This window comes from Triturus cristatus, chromosome 11 (assembly GCF_964204655.1).
Source record: "Triturus cristatus chromosome 11, aTriCri1.1, whole genome shotgun sequence".
Lineage (NCBI taxonomy): Eukaryota > Metazoa > Chordata > Amphibia > Caudata > Salamandridae > Triturus > Triturus cristatus.
In genome coordinates, this window is record NC_140594.1 from 233,303,844 (window position 1) to 233,322,559 (window position 18,716).

The following is an 18,716-nucleotide window of genomic DNA, read 5'->3' on the forward strand; positions in this document are numbered from 1 at the left end:
TCCAAGCCAAAAATCTACATGTCAAAGACTCAGGAGGACATATCAATCTGTCCCCGCAATATACCCATCCACAAGTGAACATTGAGGAGAATGCTAGGCACATACAACTACCTGGTGGAACAGTGCCAACTTGAATGTGTATGAAACATGGATGTTGCATGAAACAGCATTACAACGTGATGAATCTCCCCCCAACAATGGGGGTGAAGAATGACAGTCCCAGGCTCGGGAGGAACCTGATCCCATCGGCAGCGACGCCTCTCAACACTCCGCGGATGACCCCGACCGACCTGGACCCTCTGGTGTCCAAGCCCCAGCAGCACCTGGTTCAGGAACATCTGTGCCAACCACCACCCCCATTCCTGCCACATCCCAGGAGACACCGAGGAGCCCTGCCCGCAGTGAACAACTGAGCCAGTCTGACCAGGAGGGACAAGGTGCGCCGGGCACCCAGGAAGAAGCAGACAACAACGCCACTGCCATCCCTCAGGGGTCCGGTAGACCCGATGTGCCCACAACGGCAGGCCAGGCTCGTGTGGGCAGGGGTGGTGGGAGTAGAGGCAGGCAGAGGCGAGAACCTGACCAGCCAGCTGAAGGGACCGGTATGTCTCACATAGACAACATCATGGACGCATACCGGCGTGACACCAGGGAGTTCAGCCAGGTAGTGGTGACCCTCACAGAGATGAAGAACCAGCAGGCCAAGCAACACGCCAGTCAACAAGAACACCAAGGACGGATGAAGGCAAGACTGGTTGAGCTCCTGGCGGTGCAAAGGAACATAAGCCATTCACTCTGTCGGGTCGCCGACAACATGGGCAACCCTCCCTGTGCCACCAGGTGAAGACCACCACCAGCCACAGGGAGGGAGGAGGAGGAGGATTCGTCCGATGGAGCATCCCAAGCATCGTCAAGGCCTGCATCTGAGGGTCCCTGGAGGAAGGTGGGTCGTCCATGGAAAAGACCGTGAGAGGCAGCGGACCACCCACATCTCCCAAGTCACCTGGCCTGGCACCTGGCCTCCATGTGCGACAGCATCACCTCATTGACTGACATCATCTGCCACATGGACTTGCTGATCACAGTCTGACCAATGATGCCAAACACTGTGGCCTGGACTCTGATGACTTCATATGCCAAGGATCCCATCTCCCCCTGTGAACTTTGGATTCTATGGTCCGTGTATTGCACCTTTTTCTGTGCACAAATCACGCCCCAGACCTATAATAAAAAAATTATAATTGTAATTTTATGTTGCAGTCATTTAGCATGAGTCCACAACATACGTGTGGGGACATGTCAAAGTATGCATGAGTGTGGAACTAACTTCAGCCATCCATACACTTCTGAGTCCGGTTGAGGACACACATGGGTCACAATGTATCACCAAACACAGACATGGAGCCCAATACTCACCCGTGATGGCCTCAAGCTGCTGAGGGGGGGCTTGCAATACTGCTCAGACAGACCAAGTTGGCAGAGTTTCATGAAGGTGTAGAGGTCATGGTTCATGTTGCGGTGCCCGGGGAGGGAGTCCAAGGTCTGTTTGGCGAGGTGGGAGAACTATCTCCTGCATGCAGTTTTCCTGTGGATGTGATGAATGGTGGCCAGGGCAAGGTGGGCTGCACGGAGTTGGGCAAATGGGGTGTTGGATGACAGACGTCCAAGGTCGGTTTTGGGTCTGGGGTTGTGGACTGCCTCCTGAGTGTGGTTTAGGAGTCTGAAGGTGACCCTGCAGCAGACAGTGAGCCATTCTAGCTATCTCAGGTGGATGGTGATGTGGCTGGGGCGGGGGATGTTGACGATGAGGTGTGCAGATGCATCCTGGATGTGGCCAACTTCTCCTGCAGTTTTGCTGTTGTTCCTCCGTAGAGGGCAGTGCTGTAGTTGAGACGGCTGGTGTTGTGGACCTGGGGGACGGTCTGTCTTGCCTTGGAGTGGATCTATATGTGCATCATTTGCAGCATGCGGAGGGTGTTGCAGCATGAGGTACAGATGGTGTTGAATTGCATGTTAATTGTGAGCGATGAGTCCATGATGAACACCAGCTTGCGTGCGTGGCCACTGGGTGCTGGTGCGGTGCCCAGGCCGGTGGGACACAAGGATTTGACCCAGCCATAAGGGGACAATCCTCAGATGATGACCTCAGTCCTGTCCAAGTCCAGCCTCAGGTGGCTGATGTTCAGCCAGTCGTCAACGGATCTCATGCCTTCTTGGATCTGGCAATGGCTGGGTCTTTGGTGAGGTTGAGGAGCAGCTGGGTGTCAATGGCATACAAGATGATGATGAGGTCGTGTGCGCATGTGATGGTGGAGAGGGGGGTCATGGAGACATTGAAGTTTGTCACGCTGAGAGATTAGCCCTGGGGCATGGGCCACATGACCCCAGTGTACTACATGCTGCAGGGTGGAGGCCGACTCCCTGGGCCTTGCTGGTGAGCTATTTGTTGATTTAATCCTGGGCCCTTCTCTGGATACCAGTGTTGGAGATGTGTGAGCTGACAGTGTTGTAGCACATGGTGTACAATGCCGTTGAGAGGTCAAGGGGGGTGGTCTCACCATTGTTGAGCAGGGCAAAGTTGTTGTTGGTGGTGGCAATGATGACGGTTGCAGTGGTGGGATTACTGTGGAAGATGTTCTGGTGCCGGTTGCCTGGAGCTGTTTGCGCGGAGGAAGTATGTCAGTTGCTCGTTGAGTGTCTTCCTGATGACATTTGCTGGGTAGGGAAGCAGGGTGATGTTCCAGGAGATCCTGCGGTACTGCCGTCCGTTGTTGAAGAAGGGCCTGGGTCTCTGCATGCCTCCAGCTCCCATGGAATGTGGCAAACTCAAAGGAGACATTCAGGACGCGCTGGACATGGGCTTCAAGGATGGGGAATGATGTGGTTGAGATGTTGTGTGGGTAGGGGCCTGATGGAGAGCCAGAGTGGATGGTGCACATGAGCCAGGTGGTGTATTTGCCGCTGACGGGAGTCCAGAACCTGAGGGGGGTTTGTCCCGTGGATAATAGTGCTGTCTGCCTCTGTGTGCCAAGGCTGTCATGTATGGCCATGAGCTTGCAGTGGTAGAAAGTTGCAAGGGATTTGATCTGCCTTGCAAGGGTGGGGTGTCTTTTGGATGGAGAGCTGCTGTTAGTCCACTCACAATGCTGATGAGCTCCTTTATGTTGTGTGTTGTGGTGCCTCGGCCCTATCTGAAGGATCTCCACTTGTCCTTGCTGATGATATGGTTATGGCTGTGTGTGGCGTTTTCCAGGGCTGTAAGGTAACTGATGGTTCTTTGTGTTGCAAGGTTTTCACAAGAGTCTGGCTAGATCTGTATGAGTCCAGTAGGTCTGCCTTGTTCCAGGTGGCTTAACTGTTGTTGTGCTTCACAGGAAAATCCGTCAATGTGGCCAGATTGTTGGATCAGTTGCTGATCCAGTGTGTGATGTTGCAGGGTGTGGCGGGGGTGTTGGTTCGAGTGTCCCACACAGCTTGTCTGTGGCGACTTACATCAAGCATCTTTGGGTGATCGGTAGCGGGGTGTGGGCAGTGTGTTGCTTGTCAGAGACGTGGATGCAAATGTTGATGGACCAATGATGGATGGTGGTGTGGTTCTCCTCCAGCAAGAAGTTACTGGCCCCCAGCCACATGTAGCCTGTGGAGGGGAGGGCGTGCGTGCAGATGTATGTGTTGATGGCTTTGGGGATTTTTGGATGTAAGCCTGGAGATCTGTAGATGAGAGTTACTCTGAGGGTTGCCAGGGGGTTGGTGCAAAACCGGATTTGTGACTCTGAGGGTGTACTTGTGAATAAATTGTAAGTCATCCGCCGGGATTGTTGGTGCCGTCCCTGCGGGTGATCTTGTATCCGTCAGAGAGGGCAATGAAGAAGTTGTGTGCTGAGGATGCTTTTACCCAGGTTACTGTCATGAAGGTGATGTGTGGGGCTGTTGTGTTGAGGAGGTAACAGAGTCCAATGGCGTGCTGGTGGACGGAGCGGGTGTGGAGTAGGAAGCACATGACCTGGTTGTTCTGACAGGGTCTGGTAGGTGGGGCAGCGCTGTGTAGGCAGTTGGAGTTGCGCACTCAGCATGCAAAGGTGTCGTGTGTGCGCTTAGGGGTTGCCTGATAGCAGGCGGTTGCTTGTCTGGTGGACATTGCTTGGAGGGATGGCTGCAGCATGAGCCTGTTGTGTGACATGGGTCATGCAAGGATCAGAGGGTCATGCACTGTGCACGTTGCAGGCGCAGACGGTCCTGCCTTTGGCACGGCGTTGGCGCAAAAGTGGCACAGACAAGCTGCTGGCTGCATTAAGAATGGGTGGAGGGGGAAGGGAGGAGCATTTTGGAGGCGTGTGGGTTGCAGAATCAGGGCACTCGTTGGGGCGGTGCCGCAGGTGAGGCAGCAGCAGGCGGAAGGGGTGAGAAACTAGGAAAAAAGTAGCACACAAAGACAAGGAGGTCAGAAAGGCACAGTGCAACAGGTGTATGTAAAGGAAGGAGTGTCAGGTTACTCATGGGTCACTCCGAGAAAATGTATGAAGAATAAACAAAAATGACGGCCACAGGATCAGGCAACAAAATGCGGAGCTGCGCACAGGAGACACACCGTCAGCAGGCGTTGACGTCCCATTGTGGGGAGCAACCTGCACAAATACATACACAACCAGGTACTTCATGCACAATAGAGATTATTAGCCTTGAAGAAATGCATGCATGTTGCCGAAGTACACATACACTCATATGCTCAATCTTTGACAATTATGCCATAGATGACGCATGCAAACTGGCAAGAGATCTGCAGTGACAAAGATGAGGCACTTTGGATTGTGCTGAACACCTTTATTGCACAAACTCACACAAAGGGAAATGCATCCATACGATCAGACTCACAGGTCAGTTGACAGAACATGTGGGACATATGCTGGACCCCCCCTTCACAACACGGATGTTGTAAATCCCAATGAACTGGCACACAAGTCAAGGGGATGAACCAAACACATCCTGCTGCACACGGAGAGGCTGCAAATCACCATAGAGCCAGTTGTTGTGATGTCCCACACTATGTCCACCCGTAGCATCAGCAATGTTTCAGAGGCGAGGTTTATGCACATTGATGCCTTCATCAGACTCCACACTCCACTACAGATGACTGTCAAGAAGGGTGACTATCATGTCATGGGAGGGATGCTACATGTTATATGCTCCATGGTGAGAAGACATGTATGCATGGTACCACAACATGCACAGAAGCAGTCCCCACACATTTACAACCCGTACCACCACCCAAAAGCCATGCTGCAATCCTTACCCAAACTGACAGTTCCACATGTCCGTGCATGGAACACTGATTCAGCACACGTTGAAATCCTCATGAGGAATAGCAGGAGGACAAAGATGACACAAGCAGACAACAGGCGCAAAAACCTGGGAATGACAGACACACAAGAAGTCACCTAAAACAAATCTTGCCGGACACATGGTCAGTTACGATACATGAACAATGTTGGACACATGCAAATTTCAAAGAAAGTCTCTCCGCAAAACTGTGTGGCATGACATCATCACTCGAGTGACACATCAGTACACACATCAAAGTCACTTTGCATTCAGTCAGCTGGACACACACATTGCAACACATGCCGCTCAATGCTACAAGCTTGCACACTCATACCCAGTGACTCACCATTATGAGAAGAAGTTGCGTATGAGCTGACTCTGGATATCATCCTCCTCCTCGTCATCACTTGCCTCGTGACCAAGCCCTGGATCCTCCACGGGTGGGTGTTGCTGCTCATCAGGATCAAGGATGAGTGGCACTGCCTTCTCAACGGCCATGTTGTGCAGCATGCAGCAAACAATGAAGATTTTGCACACCTTCTCCGGTGCATATGAGAGGGTCCCGTCTGTCTTGTCAAGGCACCGGAATCGGCTCTTCAGGAGGCCAATCGTCCTCTCAATCACTCGCCTGGTCTGCCCATGTGCATTGATGTACCTGTGATCTGCAGCTGTTCTTGGGTTGCGGTGAGGTGTCATTAGCCATGGCATGTTGGGATATCCAGAGTCCCCTACATGGAAACATCATGTAAATAAGTGGGTCAGGAGATGCCGTAAGAGCCAAAGATACCGCAACACACAGGACCAACAGAGTATACCCACCAACAAGACATGCTCGTTCGTTGTGCAGCCGCAGCATCATTTGTGGCACCCTGCTACGCCTCATGATGTAGGCATCGTGTGCTGATCCTGGAAAACGTGCACAGACATGGGAAATCAGCATGTTAGCAAGACACACAAGGGCATTTATTGAGTGGTAATGTTTACGGTTGCGATAGGCTTGCTCCTGTGCCTGTGGGGGTACCAAAGACACATGTGCCCCATCAATGGACCCAATGACATGGGGCATCCCTCCCAGGGCATAGAAATCACCCTTGACATCTGTCAACTCCTCAGGAGTAGGAAATGTGATGAATTCATCAAGGTGCTCCAACATGGCTGCCAAAACATCACGCAGGACACGCCTGAACATTGTCTGTGACATCCCACCAACATCAGCTATGGTCAATTGAAACGTACCTGTGGCAAAAAAATGTAGGGCTGCCATCACCTTCATCTTGGGGGTCAGCGCAGTAGGATACCTGTGTCGTGGTTGGAGGTGTGGTGCCGGCCTCTCGGTCAAGTCCTCAATCAACTGTTGAGTGAATCTGTAACGTCGGATGCAGGCACGTTCCCTCATGGCAGCCAAGTCTGGCATTGTTCTTGGGACAGGCGGTGCCCTGCAAGACATTCTTAGGAATCATGAAGATTGAGAGTCTGCCAACATCAATGTCAATGAACATAGCACATGCTAAACTACTACTAAACATCAGGTAACTATGGAGTCTGGTGTGTGTAATACATCCAGGACACATATGCCATCTTGCTGGCACTCCTACGAAAAGCCAGATACACCTGTTGATTGTCAAGTCTACATGACATGCCCTGAAATGAGCTGGGGGCAAGTCTGAGTGAACAACCAGAGATATCACCGGAGTGACACACATCCACATAGCTGCATTGGAAGGAAGCCATCTCATCCAGACAGTTGACTGCATGGCACAAGCACAGGTCACATGGAATGTCAAATGTACATATGACACACATTGCGATGAAGGGGTACACGTGACAACAATTAAACACAGCCATTCAGACGACGCAGACATGTATGCCTGGGAAAATATGATGTCTGATGCACACAGACCCTACAGCCGTGGGAATCCACATGTGGCATGGTGTGCGTAGATGTGTGCCATGCCCATCTCCACACAGACCCATGTTGGATGCACCAACAGCAGATGCAGTTGACGGAACACTAACAACAAGCTCATGGGAACACATGACACACACCTGACATAGTCACATTGGGGCATGCTGATCGTGACATGTCAGTTGATAGAGTGTCCCTGTCCCTGGCCTCAGGAGACAGGTGCGGGTGTTGATGACTGTGCCATCCCACTGCTGCTGTGCATGAGACAGTTGGACTACAGACACACATGTGGCAAGTGGCAAGTGTCAAGGTGATGTGTGCCACATAGTGCCCCATCACACATGACATGTGTACACAGGTCATCACACATCAATTGTGCAACTAGATGAGATGACATGTGCAATATCACTGGCTGACACACCTAGGGCCTGCACATGAAAGTATAAAATGACAAGTACTTGATGGACATCCTTGTGCGACTCGTAGCCCTCCATTCCTGGCATGTGTACGCCTGTATTACCATTGTAAGCGTGTGAAACGCACCGTACACCCGCAATCATCGCGTGTGTACGCTTCGTTTCACCATTGTACTTGTGCCGTAGGGGTACATGTGTAAGGCACCGTACACCCGCAATCATCGTGTGTGTACGCTTCGTTTCACCATTATACTTGTGCAGTAGGGGTACGTGTGAAACGCTCCGTACGCCCGCAATCATCGCATGTGAACGCTTCGTTTCACTATTGTACTTGTGCCGTAGGGGTACGTGTGAAACGCGCCGTACACCCGCAATCATCGCGTGTGTACGCTTCGTTTCACCATTGTACTTGTGCCGTAGGGGTACGTGTGAAACGCACCGTACCTGTCTGTGGATTTAAAAATCACATAGGGGACACATAAGGGCCAAGTATTAGGCCCTAAATGCATGCTGGTTGTCATGGATACTGAGTTTTCAGTTGAAATGTGTCCATCAGGTGTCCTGGAACAGTCAGTTGGCCACAAAATACAATGTTGCAAATTGGTTGTTGACTTGACATGATGCTCAAAATTTGAACGATGCGAATGCGTGTCATAAGTGTATGTTTAAAGGGATTGGAGTATACGTACGATGCAAATGAGTCTGACCAATCACTATGTACTCCTCAAAATGAATGCCCCTCAGCAAGACAAATATAAGGCAGCCAGAACCCATGAGAGGGCACTTGCCTGCACAACTTTCGAGTCAACCACACTGCTGCTGTCTCTGCTTCCTCTGGACCATGTCACGTACTGTGGAGAGGGCCCAGTCATTCACCCTGGAGGAGAATGAGGCGTTGCTGGCCTGCCTCCTCCCACAGTACAGCAAGCTGTATGGGAGACCAGGGGAGCAGGTGAGTGCTGACTCCACTACCTTTGCCTATGCACCTGTTGTGTGACTGTCAATATTGTGTCCAGGTGGGACAGACATGCAATGTTGTTTAGAGTGGGTCCCAGGGGGGGGACATGCTGATGTCTCTCATGCAGAGGATGATGTAGTTCCTGTGTGCACTCCTCACTTGCATTGTGCTTACTGTGACTTTCACTGCATAGTGCATGACACATTCAGCCTGGCAAATCCTTGGTAGTTTTTTTTCCTATTGTCCTGAGGTGATTCAGTGGTCCCCCCAGTGTGACAGGTGACTGTACCCACAGATGTGTATGAGTTGAGTGGACCTGTGGTGAGAGTGTCCAAATGATGTGTACGACCTCATGGACATTGATGTGTGTGAATGTTCCTTGTCATGTGGGTGAGTGTCTATGTGAAGTGTTGCACCACAGGTGCATGGAGGAGGCAACAGATCTACCCATCTGAAGTGACAAGTAAGCCGTGCTGTGTGTCTGACTTGCAGAGCTAGCACGACACCTGTGACACCCCACTGGCAAGTGGCACATGTGCAGAGTGAGGGTTGTATCCGCTGTTGCCAATGACAGGTGAGTGATCTGTGCCTGGGTGTGTCTGTCTAATCTGCTGAGGGTGCGTCAGTGGAGTGGGACATGTGACTGCTTGACATGTGCTGGCCATCAGCCTGCTGTTGCATGTGCTGCACAGTGTGTGCCATGATCAGTGAGTGTGTCGCACCCCTCATGCCACCTGTTGACTTTCAATGCCATGTAGTGCATTGGGGCTTGCACACAGGCCAATTGTCTATTGTGAATGATGCAATTCCTGTCAGCATCCTATGCCCGGTTCAGCATTTAAAAGATGTTCAAATGTGTGTCTCTGGGACATGGAGAAGGTGTATTGATGTTGTGTCACTTTGTCATCCTGACAGGTAACTGCCTACGAAAAGGGGGAGATCTGGAGGGACATCGTCAGGGCCGTGAGATCTGCGGGGGAGCGTAGTCGGAGCCTGCCACAGGTCCGCAAAAGGTGGCAGGACATCCGGTGCTGGACCCGGCGGATCGCCCGGATCCAGCTGGGGATCGACCCTCCTCGCCCCCATGACGGGCGTCAACGCCTGACACCCCACATGAGCCGTGTCCTGGCGCTGGTATTCCCTGACCTCCATAGGCAGTTACAGGAGAGACTGCAGCAACAAGGGGGTAGGTACATGGCTGTTTGTTGTGTTATGTGTCACCAGCTTTTGGAAGTGCTCTGTAGCCTGGATACACTCCCAGAGTATATATGTGCAGTGCATTTTCTGTTCCCCAATGTCACCTGGTGCTCTTTTTCATCCCTTCCCCTCCTTGACATGTGTCCCCTGGTCTGTGTGTAATCACATTTGCACATGGTCATCTAGGGTTCCAGTAAATCTAAGTGCACATTGCTTTCTGCATCATGTGGGAGGGTGGTCTGTGACTTGTGTTGGTACCTTGCCTGTGCCATGACCTGTTCACTATGTTGGGGGCCATATTTGTTGGCACTGATGATGATTCTCAACATAGGAGTGTGAGGTCGACCCCCCAGCCGCCATGCGGTCCTCCCGTGACGCTGCCCCGCCGATACTGCTGCTGCCCGCTGCCTGTGTTTCTAACTGTGCTACTACGTAAGTCCTGCCCCTCTGGTTCTGTATCTCCTGTGTCCACCTGCTGCCGGTTGTACTTGTCCATGCCTGGACCGCGCCCAGCGCCAGAACCCCAGGCCCCCACCGGATCCAGGCCACTCGACTGAGGTATTTCTCCACTGCCCTCAACGCATCCAACACTGGACGACCGCCCGCCTGCTACCAAGCCACCCCGATGCGCTCCTACGGACCCTTCACCTGTCAAGCCTGCAAATACACCTGCCTCCGAACCTGCAGACCACCCGCCGAACCTCGCAACAACAACAACCACCTCAAGTGCATCCTCCTCAACACACGCTCCATCCACAAGCACACCGTCGAACTATGGGACCTCCTCGACACAACAGCACTGGACGTCGCCTTCCTCACGGAAACCTGGATGAACGCCTCCTCGGCCCCCGACATCACCATAGCCATCCCGGACGGCTACAAGATCACCCGGAAGGACCGCGTCAACCAAACCGGAGGAGGAATCACCATCGTCTACAGGAGCACCATCAACATCACGACCGTCACCGAAGACACACTCTCTGCCGCCGAACACCTACACTTCCATATTCACACCGACCCCAAGACCACCCTTAGAGGAACGCTCATCTACAGACCCCCGGGCCCACTCACACAATTCAGCGAAACCATTGCCGACTTCATCAGCCCGCACGCCCTAGCATCCCCAGAATACATCCTCCTAGGGGACCTGAACTTCCACCTAGAGAAAAACTGTGACAACAACACCACCACCCTGCTCGACAACCTCGCCAACCTCGGACTCAAGCAACTGGTGAACACCCCCACCCACCTCGCTGGCCACACGCTCGACCCCATCTTCTCCGACAGCAACCACATCTCCTTCAGCCACTCCATTGAACTACACTGGACCGACCACAGATGCATCCACTTCACCTTAAAAAAGAACACATCCCACCACCGCACGCAACAAATACACCGCAGATGCTGGAGCAAAATCACCACAGACCAGCTCCTCTCATCGCTGAGCCGGAACCCGCCAGCCTACACCGCCGACACCAACGACGCAGCCCACAACCTCGCACAGTGGATCACCAACTGCGCCGATGCATCCTCCTCAACACACGCTCCATCCACAAGCACGCCGTCGAACTATGGGACCTCCTCGACACAACAGCACTGGACGTCGCCTTCCTCACGGAAACCTGGATGAACGCCTCCTCGGCCCCCGACATCACCATAGCCATCCCGGACGGCTACAAGATCACCCGGAAGGACCGCGTCAACCAAACCGGAGGAGGAATCACCATCGTCTACAGGAGCACCATCAACATCACGACCGTCACCGAAGACACACTCTCTGCCGCCGAACACCTACACTTCCAGATTCACACCGACCCCAAGACCACCCTTAGAGGAACGCTCATCTACAGACCCCCGGGCCCACTCACACAATTCAGCGAAACCATCGCCGACTTCATCAGCCCGCACGCCCTAGCATCCCCAGAATACATCCTCCCAGGGGACCTGAACTTCCACCTGGAGAAAAACAGCGACAACAACACCACCACCCTGCTCGACAACCTCGCCAACCTCGGACTCAAGCAACTGGTGAACACCCCCACCCACCTCGCTGGCCACACGCTCGACCCCATCTTCTCCGACAGCAACCACATCTCCTTCAGCCACTCCATTGAACTACACTGGACCGACCACAGATGCATCCACTTCACCTTAAAAAAGAACACATCCCACCACCGCATGCAACAAATACCCCGCAGATGCTGGAGCAAAATCACCACAGACCAGCTCCTCTCATCACTGAGCCAGAACCCGCCAGCCTACACCGCCGACACCAACGACGCAGCCCACAACCTCGCACAGTGGATCACCAACTGCGCCGATGACCTTACACCACTGAAGAACCCCCCAGGCATGACCGGCAACAGGAAAACCTCATGGTTCACAGACACCCTCAAAGAATCCAAGAAATCCTGCTGAACCCTCGAAAAAACCTGGCGCCACGAACAAACTACAGTTAACATGACAGCCCTCAAGAACGCCACCCGCGAACACCACCAGCAGATCCGCACCACCAAAAGGATATCATTCAAAGAACGACTAGACAACAACACCCACAACAGCAAGGAACTCTTCAACATCGTCAAAGAGCTCTCCAACCCCAGCGCCAGCAACAACGACATCACACCGTCACAAGAACTCTGCAACTCCCTTGCCACGTTCTTCCACCGAAAGATCGCAGATATACACGACAGCTTCGGACCCCAGACTCCGCCTCCAGTCACCGAACCAGCGACCCCCACCACCACCCTCAGTGCCTGGACCCCCATCAGCACTGAAGACATGGCCAACATCATGAACTCCATCCACTCCGGCTCCCCCTCCGACCCATGCCCCCATCATATCTTCAACAAAGCCGACACCATCATCGCACCCCATCTCCGGAACGTCATAAACATCTCGTTCGCGTCAGCCGCCTTCCCCGAGAGCTGGAAGCACGCAGAAATCAACGCCCTTCTGAAGAAACCCACAGCGGACCCCAAAGATCTCAAGAACTTCCGCCCCATCTCTCTTCTTGGCCGTCGCTACTACATGGACCACAGTTCCTTGGGGCAACATGCTAGTAAGACGAGCAGAGTGCGGCCAATCGGATTTGTTGTATTAAGGCTCCCTTGAGCCATTGGGCTGACGAGCCCTGGACCAGCACCTGCGTGCCATGAGTGGTACTTTACCCGATAATACTTTTTTGGCAGTCTACGCGGCAACCCCACACACTCACCTACTCCCTGCTGACGAGAGGCAACTACCTCGAAACACTTGTCCAGGGATGGCTAATGCGACACTTACTTTCTTCGAACACTTTGGCACAGGCGTAATCGCCGTCGCTACTACATGGACCACAGTTCCTTGGGGCAACATGCTGGTAAGACGAGCAGAGTGCGGCCAATCGGATTTGTTGTATTAAGGCTCCCTTGAGCCATTGGGCTGACGAGCCCTGGACCAGCACCTGCGCGCCATGAGTGGTACTTTACCCGATAATACTTTTTTGGCAGTCTACGCGGCAACCCCACACACTCACCTACTCCCTGCTGACGAGAGGCAACTACCTCGAAACACGTGTCCAGGGATGGCTAATGCGACACTTACTTTCTTCGAACACTTTGGCACAGGCGTAATCGCCATCGCTACTACATGGACCACAGTTCCTTGGGGCAACATGCTAGTAAGATGAGCAGAGTGCGGCCAATCGGATTTGTTGTAACACCCAGCTGATACTCTCCCTCACCAAAGACCCAGCCGCCGCCAAAACCAACCTCCAGGAAGGAATGAAAGACGTCGCAGAATGGATGAAACTTAGTCGCCTGAAGCTGAACTCAGACAAGACGGAGGTCCTCATCCTCGGACAATCCCCATCCACCTGGGACGACTCCTTGTGGCCCACAGCACTTGGCTCCGCGCCGACACCCTCGGACCATGCACGCAACCTGGGTTTCATCCTGGACTCCTCCCTCACGATGACCAAGCAAGTCAACGCCGTCTCGTCCTCTTGCTTCAACACCCTGCGTATGCTCCGGAAAATCTTCAGGTGGATCCCCACCGAAACCAGAAAGACCGTCACCCAAGCCCTCGTCACCAGCCGACTGGACTACGGAAACGCCCTTTACGCAGGAACCACCGCCAAACTTCAGAAACGACTACAACACATACAGAACGCCTCCGCACGACTCATCCTCGACATCCCTCGCCACAGCCACATATCTGCCCACCTGAGAAACCTGCACTGGCTCCCCGTCAACAAGAGGATCACATTCAGGCTCCTCACCCACACACACAAAGTGCTCCATGACACAGGCCCCGAATACCTCAACAATCGTTTCTCGTTCTACACTCCCACCCGCCAGCTCCGCTCCACCAGCCTTGCCCTCGCCACCATCCCACAGATTAGCAGAACCACCACCGGAGGAAGATCGTTCTCCTACCTGGCAGCCAAAACATGGAACTCCCTCCCCGCACACCTACGAATGACCCAGGACCATCACACCTTCAGGAAACACCTCAAGACCTGGCTTTTCGAGCAGTAGCAGCACCCCCCCCCCCCCCCCCCCCAGCGCCTTGAGACCCTCACGGGTGAGTAGCGCGCTTTATAAATGTATTGATTGATTGATTGATTGATGTTTCAACTGAACACCCTTGCAGCATGCATGACCAATGTTGTGGCCTCAGACATGATGTGCACGAGTGGGAGATATGCATAGTGCCATGACGGTTGCTCATGGTACAGTCAGCTCATTCCAGGAACATGGAGCAGTGTGCCCACTACAGTCCCCTGAGACACCCTGGCCTCCTAATCATGTGTGTCATCCAACACTGTGCACATTCTCTGTGGGTTCAGCATAGGTCTGCCTCTGTGGCATTGGTCCCTGGCCTAGTTTGTATTTTTCTAATGTGTGCTACATGTGTCCACTGGACAGGGATACACCATTTTGCTTGTGCATACTCACACTGGGCAGTGCCTGTGTGGCTATTCACAAAAATCTGTTGCTGGTTGTTTGTCATAAATATGTGTTGCCAGCCCCAGGAGGTGATGTTGTGTAAATCTAGCAATTTTTGCTGCACAGTTTTTGTTACCCTGAATAAGAGGTGTCACTTCTTGATCTGTATCAATCACATTGACTCAGGTATGGGTGGTTGTGCGGGAGAGGCCTACATGGGCACCCCTGATTTTTCCTTGCCAGGTCTGACCTGTGTGTGAGAATTGGCTGTACACAGAATCACCGTGCAGTGCCCTGTGATGCTGGCCAGTGCTTAATGTTCGTGCTTTGCAGCCTGTGTCATTTTTTCAAAAACATGATTCCTGCTCATACATTTTTGGCACCTGTGTGTAGTTCAGATGCAACACAGTTTGGACTTTGTGTGCTGACATCTGTGTGGACATTCTGGCTTGCCATGAGGGTGTCTCCACAGTACAGCTATGCTTTTTAACAACCCAATTGCAGGCTCAGTAGCTAATGCATTGTCCTGGGTGTGGACATTGGTGCCACTCCAGATGACAGGCAGTAGGTCATATGTGTAGCCAACTGTGTAATCAGTGATGGCCATGTGACAACTGACATAATTCAAGTTGTTACTCTAAAAAAATTGTACCTTGGCACTCACAGCACTTGTCAACAGTTCTTCATGTTTTAAATGTGGTAATTTGATGATTGAAAGATGTCTCCCAAGGAAGTGCACACCAAACGACATTTCCACTTTCATGGAACACGCTGGCACCTTTGCAAAGAAGCCACTGTTAGAATTAAATGGCGTTGCAGATTCTCGATATACATGTTCCCACAGTGGTCTTGATTTTGTGGGACTCCTTTGTTGTTCGTGATACAAAATAACAAGTCTCAAGACATCAAGACCTCCGTGGGCCCATGCATATGTACTTTCTGCAACACCATTCATTTCTAACAGTGGCTTCTTAAAAAAGGTGCCAGCTTCTTCAATGACAGTGTAAATGTAGTTTTGTGTGCACTGCCTTGTGAGACATATTTCATGCAGGCACATGAGTGTTCTTTTCACAAAATGGCGAATTGGCACATTCAAAGCATGTCGATTGTGTAAAGTATTGTGAGTCCCAAGGTACCAACATTTTTTCGTTTTGTGTTCCAAAGTACTTACAGGTCTCTGAGTGTGGTGACACCTTGAGTATTGAGGTGTGTCAGTTTACGTTGGGTGCACCACTACTGTTTCTTTCAGGGTAAACAAGAGGTGGCATGACTTCATTGTATTGCTGTGCTCACTGGTTCACAGACACTAGCTTCTCAGTGTATTTCTCATTCAAGTAGTGGCCTGGTGTGTTCTTTTTTTCCTTGTGTCCAAGTGGCATATTGGGTCTACCAACTGGGCAGTACAGGGCTTACATATGTGCGGAGTAATCTAGCTGTTACTCATGATGCATTGCCTGATATGCACTGTGACCAATTATTTTTGTGCTCATGTGTCAGATGTATACAGGTGACTGAGGCATTTCTGTTTCTTCTCCTTGCCCACATCATCATCATCTGCAACGGAGGGTGACACCTCCACGGACCTGGAGGAGGGACCCAGCGACAGTGCCACCAGTGCTGTAGAGTCAGGAGGAGCCAGTGGCACGGAGGGCGAGGGGAGTCAGTCAGAGGACCTGTCTGGACATGATACCAGCTACGACGCCGACGGGTCCGACGCAGACCTCCTCGAGGAGGCTTCAACACCACCTGGCAGTATCCCCACATCTGTCCCCGCCTCCTCTGTTACCATCTCCGCCCTCCCAGTTGCTCCCATCCCTTCTGTCCGTGCAGAGGCCCACCATGTTTCCTTCGGCCCAGGCACCGCACCCCCTGCCCCTGGTGCCCTCAGTGAAGAGCCTGTGGACATACTGCGGCAGTTGCAGGTTGAGCAGGCATTGGTGCTGAATGTCCTCCATGGACACACTAAACTGCTCACACAGATGGTGTCATTCATGGAGGGCATGTCAGCAACGATGTCTGACCAACGCAGGATTCTGCGGTCCATGGACTCTTCCCTGACGGCAGCAGTTACTCTCCTGCAGCGCTCCGTCCCCCCCTACCCCAGACCCATCCACACTTCCCTTTCCCATGCCTGTCCAACGCACACACAGACAGTCACGGGCAAGCACCCCTCCAGACACAGCCAGCACACCCCTAAGAAAGGCAAAGCGCACACCTCCTGGCAAGCACACTCAGGGGGATGTAGGCACACCCACAGGGTCTGGGGACAGACGACATACACGCAGCCACAGTCGCAGTCCGCAGTCCTCACAACCCTGTTCTTTCAAAACCACTCCCCTTGGCTCCCCTGCCAAACTCTCACCCAAGAATATCTTTATGGGTGAGCTGGACTTCGACCCCACTGAGCGGCCACCCCACAAGCGGGTGAGGAAGTCCCCGGGCACAGGAGTTGAGTCCCCCACCATGTCAACCCCCTCCCACAAGAGCACTGCACCCCATCCCTCACCCACCACACCCTCTGTTGACCCAGGGGAATCCTCAGGTGCAGGGGTTCGGATGGAGGTACTGGCAGCGGTGTGCAGCGCCGAGTTCACCTCCACCTTCGGCGCTGCCCCACCCCCTGTGGTGGAGACATCGCCCCTGCACCCACAACACCTACCCCTCCCCCTCCTGTCACTGCGGTGCCTGGTACTGCCACAGATGATGCCCCCCCCCCCGGTCGACAAACCTTGAGGTTCCTTTGTGCAGGCAAGCTAGGGGTAGACGCGGTCCCCTTGGACTTGAAATATGGACTGGCCATTGGCCTCTGTACATAGTCTATTTTTCTTTTCTTTTTTTGTGTTGAATAAAGCCTTTATTTTTACTTTCAACACTATTGCATTTCAGGTACTTGATGTTGGTGCTGAGGCTCCTGGAGTTGGTGTTCTGGTAATGGGTTAGGGTTCTGAGAAATGTTTTAGTATGATGGTCATGAGGTGGACCATGGTATCTGTGTACCATCACAATGTGTCAGCAAAGAATCATTGGTGGTGTGTTAATTTTGTTTAGAGACATTGTCCCAAGGAGTGTTCCTTCCTCTGTGGCACCTGACATCTTCCCTGCAAACAGTTGCACAATTGTTATGCTGACCTGTGTCAACATTTCCTTTGTTGGTGACGGATCCCTTCAACAATGGCCATGCCTGCTCACCGATGTCTCCTGCTGAATCGTCTGTGCCATCCTTGCTAGTCACTGTACTTGTGTTTTGAGTCTGTAGGAATGCCTTCAGGGACAAATTCCCCCTTTTCAGCACTATGCATGTGTGTAATCACGGCCTACCACACAAATGGTACTTGTTATGCAGGGTATTTGGGCACCTGACTGACAATTGTGGGCATTGTATCTAGGAGACTTCCACCCTATTCCTTCCACGAGAGACAACATCTTGGTGGGTGGACCAGCACCTGGACATTCCTATCAGTCCTGGGATGTGCGTGACAGTGTGTGTTCCCTTTGGCTATCTTAGTTTTATAGGCAGTTACATGACTATACAGTCTTGTGGCACGATATCAGGGTGTGTATTGTGCTGCATCCGCCATGGGTGGGTATGCATGTGTTATATGTCCTCACACCCACAAGTGGTGTGTCATGCAGTGTGTGAAATACATCCATCCTCCTGGGAATGGGACACTGCTGTCAGTGATGTGTTGTTATAGCACTATCATCATAGTCCAAAGTTAGAGATGCATCCATACCACCATGTAGGTGTGGTCATCTGATACTGATGTACACTCCCCCCTATCTCTGTCCACTGCTGGGAGTCCTCTGCACCCACCCCCATATGTCTGGACACTGCTGGTATTCAACTGCACACACACCTCATATTGCAGGCCACTGCTGGGAGTCCTCTGCACCCACCCCCATATGTCTGGACACTGCTGGTATTCATCTGCACACACACCTCATATTGCAGGCCACTGCTGGCAGTCCTGTGCACCCACCCCCATATG